Source organism: Bos mutus, chromosome 29 (assembly GCF_027580195.1).
Source record: "Bos mutus isolate GX-2022 chromosome 29, NWIPB_WYAK_1.1, whole genome shotgun sequence".
Taxonomy (NCBI): Eukaryota; Metazoa; Chordata; class Mammalia; order Artiodactyla; family Bovidae; genus Bos; species Bos mutus.
In genome coordinates, this window is record NC_091645.1 from 18,923,436 (window position 1) to 18,933,571 (window position 10,136).

The window sequence follows — 10,136 nt, forward strand, 5'->3', positions numbered from 1 at the left end:
TTCTCTTACAGCTTTGCAATCTAAGATTCTCATACTCTAACTGGAAGAAACCTTGTGAAATTCACTGAGCTGGTGGAAATCACCCGATCCCTCAATGAGCCTCTGAAAGCAGGATGAAATGCATAGTTTTCTCCTGCAATGGCCTTTTGTTGTGTGATCTTCCACGAGAAATAAGAAGAAATCTGTCTTCCATAGATAGATAAGAAGGTCAAAGATTTGATGTTTCTAATACAGTGGTATTGGAAAAATTCCAAAGTTTAGGGTTGATTGGCATACATTCAAAATAGATAAATAGATAACAGATGATGATAGATGAGTAGTCAACACCACTTGGTATTCCTTATAGACATGCTATGGACAAGTTATATGGGGAATTAGAATGTATTATATAACTAGAATATATATATATTTTTAATTTTTATATACATATAAAAGAATAAATGATTTCAGAGTCAATGAAAACAAAGAATTTTTACATTGCCTTAGACATAATATGAGTATTGGAGAACAATTTAAATATTGATGATATATGATGATAAGTTTTAGTTTTTTATATCTTGTGTCCATGAATTGCTTGTTCCTTAGAGTGTAATTTCTAGAAGTTATGCCCTAGTTTATATTTTTGTAGGACTTTTTGTCAGCCAAAGAAACATATTCTTGGAAATACAATGCTTACAGTCTTCAGGAGTTGTAGCAGCATTATTAATATTGATGCTAATTCTTCTGACGCTTCTTTATTTTCCTTGTTAATACACCAAAACCTAATGGCATATTAGTATGTGATAAGAAAACAAGGAAAAATAAATCACCTTGCTGAACCAATACCTCATAGGCATTAGGATACTACTACTATTTTTCTCAAAGACTTATGTACCAACATAATTTAGATACATAATCATAGTTGGAACTATTGAAAAAGAAATGACAGGCATTGCAGAGTATGAAAATATTATTTGTTCAACTTGTAAAATGTCATAATCTCTGGGAAAAAAAAGAGATATGCTTATTCACACAATTCTCTTGTAGTAGAATTATTTTGCAAAAGCATATTTACACACTCCTGGAGAAGGAAATGGCAATCCACTTCATGGAGAATCCCATGGGCAAAGGACCCTTGTAGGCTATAGTCCATGGGGGTTGCAAAGAGTCTGACATGACTGAGCAACTAAACAACATATATACACACATACACATGCATAACCTAAGAAATTCTTATTTATGAAAGAAACAAGAAATTCCTACTTATCTATTTAAAATGTATAACCACAGGACTGGAAAAGGTCAGTTTTCTTTCCAATCCCAAAGAAAGGCAATGCCAAAGAATGTTCAAACTACCACACAAATGCACTCATTTCATGTCCTAACTAGGTAATGCTCAAAATCCTTCAAGCCAGGCTTCAACAGCAAATGAACCCAGAACTTTCAGATATACAAGCTTGATTTAGAAAAGGCAGAATAACCAGAGATCAAATTGCCAACACTCCTTGGATCATGAAGAAATCAAGAGAGTTCTAGAAAACATCTACTTCTGCTTCATTGACTATGCTAAAGGCTTTGACTGTGTGGATCACAACAAACTGTGGGAAATTCTTAATGAAATGAGAACACCAGCCCACCTTATGTGTCTCCTGAGAAACTTGTATGCAGGTCCAGAAGCAACTGTACATGGAATAATGGACTGGTTCAAAATTGGGAAAGGAGTATGTCAAGGTTATATATTGTCACCCTGTTTATGTAACTTCTATGCAGGGTACATTATGCTGGGCTGGGTAAATCACAAGCTGGAATCAAGATTGCCAGGAGAAATATCAATAACCTCAGATTTACAGATGATACCACTCTAATGGCAGAAAGCAAAGAGGAACTAAAGAGCCTCTTGATGAAAGTGAAAGAGGAGAGTGAAAAAGCTGGCTTAAAATTTAACATTCAAAAATCTAAGATCATGGCATCCAGTCCCTTCACTTCATGGCAAATAAATGGGGGAAAGAGGGAATAGTGATAGATTTGATTTTCTTAAAAACCAGAGATATCACTTTGCCAACAAATGTCTGCATAGTCTAGCTATGGTTTTTCCAGTAGTCATGTATGGATGTGAGAGTTGGACAATCCAGAAGGCTGAGCACTGAAGAAATGATTCTTTTGAACTGTGGTGCTGTAGAAGACTCTTGAGAGTCCCTTGGAGAGCAAGGAAATCAAAGCAGTCAATTGTAAAGGAAATTAACCCTGAATATTCATTGGAAGAACCGATGCTGAAGCTCCAATACTATGACCACCTGATACAAAGAGCCAGTTCCTTGGAAAAGACCCTGATGATGGGAAAGGTTGAAGGCAGGAGGAGAAGGGGGCAAAAGAAAATGAGATGTTTGGATGGCATCATCAGCTCAATGGACGTGAGTTTGAGCAAACTCTGGGAGATATAAAGGACAGGGAAGCCCAGTGTGCTGCAGTACATGGGGTTGCAAAGAGCTGGATGCAACTGAACAGCAACAACAATGTTAATGAGGGGAAGAGAAAGAAGGAGAGGTAAGTGTACGCGGGGTTTGGCGTGGAGTTATGTGTATATGTGTATGTGATTTCTTAACCTGTCAGATTGGTTACATTTATACTGCCAAATAGCACAGATACACCTATATGATCAGTGTGAAAAAAAGTAAATTTAGCACTGATTACTCTATTTGAGGCACTCTAAGTCGGCTACATTTCTTTCCTTGCTTACTTCTCACAACAACTCTGAGATAGGTTTTATCATCATCCTTATTTGAAAGATAAGAAAACTGAGGTTCAAAGATACAGGGAAAAAAAAATGCAAGGTCAGACAGTTTATACTGATGGGACCAGAATTTGACCAAAGCAGTCTGGCTCCAGAGTTCCTTCTTTCATCTTTATATTGCATCATTTCATAAAAAGATTTTTTAACCCTGCTTTTCTTTGGACAGTTAAGAGCATTCTGGCTCATCTTCAGGAAGCTGCAGAAGACACGCAGTCTTGAGAATTTGGCACTGCTACTACATGTCCACTCTAAAATAGAGATATTAATAACTTGATGGAAGTTTTGGCCAGGTTTATATTGCTGAACTGGGAATTTCAAATGTAGAACATGTATAAACCAGGAAAATTTTAGTAGAAACCAATATAACATTGCTAAAAGAAACTCAGAGAATCTCTTGATAATGATACACAGTTTTCCATCAAAGCAAGTGTAGCAAAGGAACTCGGAAAGAACACAGAATAAAGACAATTAACACTAATATTTTTCTCATGGGTTCCTGCTGCTTTGGTCTCTGCATTTCTCTGAAAGTCAATATCAGTTCTCTCGGTTTCACATTCAGCCCACAGACTTCTGTGACCCACTAGGTAGAAACTAGGCACTTCACAGCTCCTAAATTTGTGTGCAACAAGGCTGACTCAACCAATCTTTGTCTTAGTGCCAATCTCTCAGCACAGGTTTGTAAATCAATATACCAACTTGAGTGCTTGGCGGTGGCCTTAAGAGTTTACTTGGCTGGTTAATCAAAATATAGATCCATAGATTGATCACCCCAAATTAAGTCAAGGTGTCATGACTCCTGTGTAATACCATAGAGAACAGTACCCAATGGCTTCAAGAAGATCAGAATGTTAGAATAGACATATTATGTAGGACTTCTATATCTTCTGTATTATCTAGGACACAAAGCATTGAGAACTGACACAGAAGCCTTTAAGACCTCTTTAGTGGAGGTTTTATGCACATAAGTCATTACAATGTTCCTAACTAGTCAAGTAACCACCAAAATTTGGAATCATAAAAGCTGGGTCCCCAGACTTCGTGTAGGAGATGAAGCACTGTTAATATGCAGGTAAATACAACAACTGCTTCTCTGGGATGAGAGAAGGAGTCCTGGTTTGTAGAATTTTCCCATTTCCATCTGAAAATCCTCACCATAGCTGGTTTGATAATTTCAAGCTATGAAGGTGCCATCTCTGAACATGAAGATGGAAAAAGATGTTAATACACACAACAGGTTTTCTCTGTTCAGTGAGTGCCAATTTCAGCACACCGCTGGAGCCATCTCTGTAGTGCTTCTGAATTTTTAACCTACAGAATCCATGTGTGAAATAATATTTTATTTTCCACCACTAAATGTTGGACTGATTTGTTACACAAATCATAGTCATAGGATAACAGGAAGGAAGCCTAGGGGTCTCCAAACTGAGGAAATAAGCTGCAAGTGTCAGACATTTTTTGTCTTTCTCTCTCTCTCTTTTTTTTTTTTAATTTTATTTTATTTTTAAACTTTACAAATTGCATTAGTTTTGCCAAATATCAAAATGAATCCGCCACAGGTATACATGTGTTCCCCATCCTGAACCCTCCTCCCTCCTCCCTCCCCAGAGGGATGCCTCTGGGTCGTCCCAGTGCACTAGCCCCAAGCATCCAGTATCCTGCATCGAACCTGGACTGGCAACTCATTTCATACATGATATTTTACATGTTTCAATGCCATTCTCCCAAATTTTCCCACCCTCTCCCTCTGTAACAGAGTCCATAAGACTGTTCTGTACATCAGTGTCTCTTTTGCTGTCTCGTACACAGGGTTATTGTTACCATCTTTCTAAATCCCATATATATGTGTTAGTATACTGTATTGGTGTTTTTCTTTCTGGCTTACTTCACTCTGTATAATAGGCTCCAGTTTCATCCACCTCATTAGAACTGATTCAAATGTCTTTCTCTTAAGCAGCAAAACAAAACAAACTACAGGTGTTAGATTTTTTCCCCTTCTCTATACGAATTTAGAAAGAGGTTTCTTTTAAAATTCTGTGTTGCCTTAAGGACACCTGGTTCTACCTGAACTTAAGTCTTCTCAAATCTTGAGCTAGCCAATGCATTTTTCTTATGGAAATATTTGTTTTAAGCTTTGTTAATGAACTATGTATTTACCCTAGACTCTGTCTTCAAGTCTTTTTGGCCTAAGACTCAGAACTGACCTGACAAACCAGTATGTTTTATTCATGCAAATGTTCTAAGCTATGATAATGAGACCCTGTCTTTGCTTGGAAACCTGCCTTTCTTCAAGATTCACATCAATCATTTTACTGCCCAGAACAACTCACCTTGTGCCAGTGTTATCTCAAAATGCATGTTGGGGGTGAGGGGCTGGTGCCAGTCTCTGAGTTTTGAGACATTTTCCTTCTCCAATTAGCAGACTGCTATTAGCTATATAACATCCAGCTAAAGACTAGCAGGGGGGCAGAAGCAGGAGGGCACTCTTTCTGATGTCTATGTCAGAAGCTTTGTCTGTCTGTTTTATACTTTAACAAAACTTTATTACACAAAAGCTCTGAGCAATCAAGCCTCATCTCTGACCCCAGATTGAATTCCTCTCCTCTGGAGGCCAGGAATCCCAGCATCTTTCATGGCTCAGAACAACCTTTCAATAGTAAACATAGTAAGTAGACATAATAAGAGAACAGGCATTGGACTTTTTTTTTTTTTAATTGCTACTCAGTGTCATATTCCCTGTCCAAAGTAGAGCTTGCCCTTAAAACAAACAAACAAACAAACAAACCTCACATTAACTTAGTCAACCACTAACAATAAAACACATTTTTTCCTCCTATAGCAATTGAAACTGTTAGTCGAACAGTCCTGTCCAACTCTTTGCGACCCCATGGACGGCGGCCCCCCAGGCTCCTCTGTCCATGGAATCCTTCAGGCAAGAACAATTGTGTGGGAGGCATTCCCTTCTCCAGGATATCTTCTTAACCCAGGGATGAACCTAAGTCTCCTGCATTGCAGGTAGATTCTTTACTATCTGAGGCATCACGGGAATCCCATCTAGCCATATATATTTTTCCAATGTCTATGTTATGTAACAAACAGCAGTTTGGATAACAGCCTTATATTCTAGGATAAAATGTACATACACAATAAATTTCCATAAGTAATAGAATATAAAACAAAAATATAAAAAGAATATAAAATGGCATTAAATCATGTCAATCATAAAATCATAACGCATAAAATGTTAGGTATTTGTTCTGTAACTGTGTAAACATCTCAAATTTTCTTCAAGATAGTATCTACAAAATACAATAAGAAATGTACACTGTCTCATAAATGAAATTCTCTTTAGCCCATCAGATTATGCCTTCATCCTCCATACCCTGAAATAAATGGCTCTGCTGAGAATTAACTTTTTCCTGATTTACTGCTCTCTCCCATCTGACACCATAATTTCATATTCCAATTTCTCTGAGGTCTTTTTTTCTCCATTTATATTATATATGAAGCCAGTATTATCAGCCTTGAGAGAAAAGACTTTAATCATTTCCTCAGGATACATCTTGGTGAAGTTTTAGGATTTGGAGATGCAATCTAAACATTAAGAACTCCATTCCTAGCTTGGGTCTGTTTGCAAAGGTTGGACATAATCCAAAGTAAAATAGTTTGGGCACTGAGATGAAGCCAAGATCACTGAAAGTCAGTACTGGGGGGAAAAATGAAACTAGAGTATGCAAGGGTTGGTGTTAGGAAGAGTAAGGGAACACATAAAGTATATCCCAGATGCTCTAAAAACACAGGCTTCTCAAACACTACATATTCTTTTAATAACAGGCATGTTATCCTTGTACCTGCAAGGAGATCCAACCAGTCCATCCTAAAGGAAATCAGTCCTGAATATCCATTGGAAGGACTGATGCTAAAGCTGAAACTCCATTACTTTGGCCACCTGATGCAAAAAACTGACTCACTGGAAAAGACTGTGATGCTGGGAAAGGTTAAAGGCAGGAGTGGAAGGGGATGACAGAAGATGAGATGGTTGGATGGCATCACCAACTCAATGGACATGAGTCTGAGTAAGCTCCAGGAGTTGGTGATGGACAGGGAGGCCTGGCGTGCTGCAGTCCATGGGCCTGCAAAGAGTTGGACACGACTGAGTGACTGAACTGAACTGAAAGTATATGGGCTTCCCTGGTGGTTCATTCGGTAAAGAATCTGGCTACAATGCAGGGGACCTAGGTTTTATCCCTGCATCAGGAAAATCCCCTGGAGAAGGAAATGGCAACTCACTTTAGTATTCTTGCCCAGGAAATCCCATGGACAGAGGAGCCTCACAGGCTATAGTCCATGGGGTCACAAGAGTCAGACACGACTTAGTGACTAAACCACCACCAAAAAGAATACACTGGAAAAAATGAACAATTTCTATAACATGCTCTAGACCATTTTACATGTGCATTGTTATTACATACAATCCTGTGCAATGGATGATGTTGCCAGTATTAAAGGTGAAAACCTGATATTCAAGTTAAATAATGTACCCAAGTAAAAGGAAATGGTTCTCAAATTCAGTTATGATCAAAATATATATATTTTTTTTCTTCTTTAGATCACACTGCCTCCCTACTGCTTGATAATTCATGAATTTAAAGAATAAAATATATGCATTTGAAAGTTAAATGTTGGAAAGTTGAGTCTACATGGTTCCCAATTGGCTTCATTCCCAAAGAATAAAAAACATTATTATGTTTCAACACTATATGAAATATATAAAAATATTATTATTACATAATTATAATATTAATAGGGCAATACTACTTTCCAAAAAAAAAAAAAAAAATAAAATAAAGCAAATTTAGGTTTCTATACTTTTTACCATATGATCTGCATATATATGAATAAAAAGAAAATTCTTCAGTGAATGTTTAATCTGTCATTTTCAACAATCAAGAACCTGTCATTTATTTGTGTGCTGAAAGCCTCAATTATAGCTATTTTCAAAGTTATATGATGGCATTTGTGAATTGAGAATGAATTGAGTTATTGGAAAATTTTGTAAAAATATTAAAAAGTGTTCATCTTAAATTTGAGACATTTAAGGACTGCATAATGTGTGTTTGAAAATAGTTTAATTAAAATATTCAGCCAAAACACCTCTCACATTTGTCTATATCATTTGAAATTCTTTTTCACAAATAATAATAACCTCTATGTACAAGATAGTGCAACCCTTTTTCATGTTTTATAACAATTTTATACAACTAGGCCATTTATTTGAAATAAAAGAGAATTATGGATGCACATAACTTTCTCCTTTAAACAAAGATTTTGATTGTTAAGATTTGCCTCATTGGAAAAGACCCTGATGCTGGGAAAGATCAAGGGCGGGAGGAGAAGGGGACAACAGAGGATGAGATGGTTGGATGGCATCACCAACTCAAGGGATATGAGTTGAAATCAACTCCTGGAGTTGGTGATGGACAGGGAGGCCTGGCATGCTGCAGTCCATGGGGTCTCAAAGAGTTGGACGTGACTAAGCGACTGAACTGAGCTGAAGATTTGCCTCAAAGATCTAAATGTACATAGCCAGCCTATCCCACTGCTCCTGGAAAACACTCACATATGACTTAAGACCACCCAACACTCCCCCAATTCTTTGTCATGATGGCTCCATTGAGATTTAAGCAAAAGAAGTTGCCTGAGAATAAACATCTTCTTTGCCAAATAAAGACAACAACCTCCTTTTGTCCCATAAAATGCTGCACCCAATACGTCAGCAAATTTGGAAAACCCAGTAGTGGCCACAGGACTGGAAAAGGTCAGTCTTCATTCCAATCCCAAGGAAGGGCAGTGCTAAAGTATGTTCAAACTACCGGACAATTGTGCTCACTTCACATGCTAGTAAGATTATGTTCAAAATCCTTCAAGCTTGGCTTCAGAATTTCCAGATGTAAAACCTGGGTTTAAAAAAGCCAGAGGAACCAGAGATCAAATTGCCAGCATTCATTGGAATATAGAGAAAGCATGGGAATTCCAGAAAAGCATGGACTTCTGTTTCAATGACTATGCTAAAGCCTTTGACTCTGTGCATCGCAACAAACTGTGGAAAATTCTTAAAGAGATGGGAATATCAGACCACCTTACCTGCCTCCTGAGAAACCTGTATACATGTTAAGAATTAATAGTTAGAACCAGACATGGAACAATGGACTGGTTCAAAACTGGGACAGGAGTAGGTCAAGGTATATATTGTCCCTTATATGCAATATATATTTAACTTATATGCAGAGTACATCATGTGAAATGCCAAGCTGGATGAGTTACAAGCTGGAATCAAGACTGCTGGGAGAAACATCAACAACCTCAGATACGCAGATGTTACTATTCTAATCGGAGAAATCAAAGAGGAACTAAAGAACCTCTTGATGAGAGTGAAAGAAGGGAGAGAGAAAGCCACTTAAAACTCAATATAAACACACACACACAGAAAGATCATGGCATCCGGTCCCAATCACTTCATGGCAAATAGAAGGGGGAAAAGTGGAAACAGTGACAGATTTTATCTTCTTGGGCTCTAAAATCACTGTGGATGGTGACTGCAGCCATGAACTTAGAAGACACTTGCTTCTTTGAAGGAAAATTATGACAAACCTAGAGAGTGTATTAAAAAGAAAGACATTGCTTCTGCTGACAAAGGTCTGTTTGTTAAAGCTATGGTCTTTCCAGTAGTCATATACAGATGTGGAAGTTAGACCATAAAGAAGGCAGAGTGCTGAAGAACTGATGCTTTTGAACTGTGGTGCTGGAGAAGGCTCTTGAGAGTCCCTTGGACAACAAGTAGATCAAACCAGTCAATCGTAAAGGAAATCAACCCTGAATATTCATTGGAAGGTCTGATGCTGAAGCTGAAACCACATTATTTTGGCCACCTGATGTGAAGAGCCAACTTATTGAAAAAGACCCTGATGCTGGGAAAGATTGAGGGCAACAGAAGAGGGCAACAGAGGATGAGATGGTGGGATGGCATCACCGATTCAATGAACATGAACTTGGGCAAACTCTGGGAGATAGTGAAGGACAAGGAGGCCCGGCATGCTGCTGTCCATGGAGTCACAGAGTCAGACACGACTTAGCAACTGAAAAACAACCACAGCTTACATCTCTTCATCTGCCTGCTCATATAAATGTACAGATTTCTTCCTCACCAACAACATATTCATGAAGTGTATAGTTGTGTGTGTGTGTGTGTGTTTTCCTTTGATACAATATCTGGTTTTAGTCTTAGTGTAATATTTGCCTCACAGCTTGAATTGGAGTGTGTTTTCTCTTCTACATTCTGACAGGGCTTGTATAAAATGAGCATTGATTC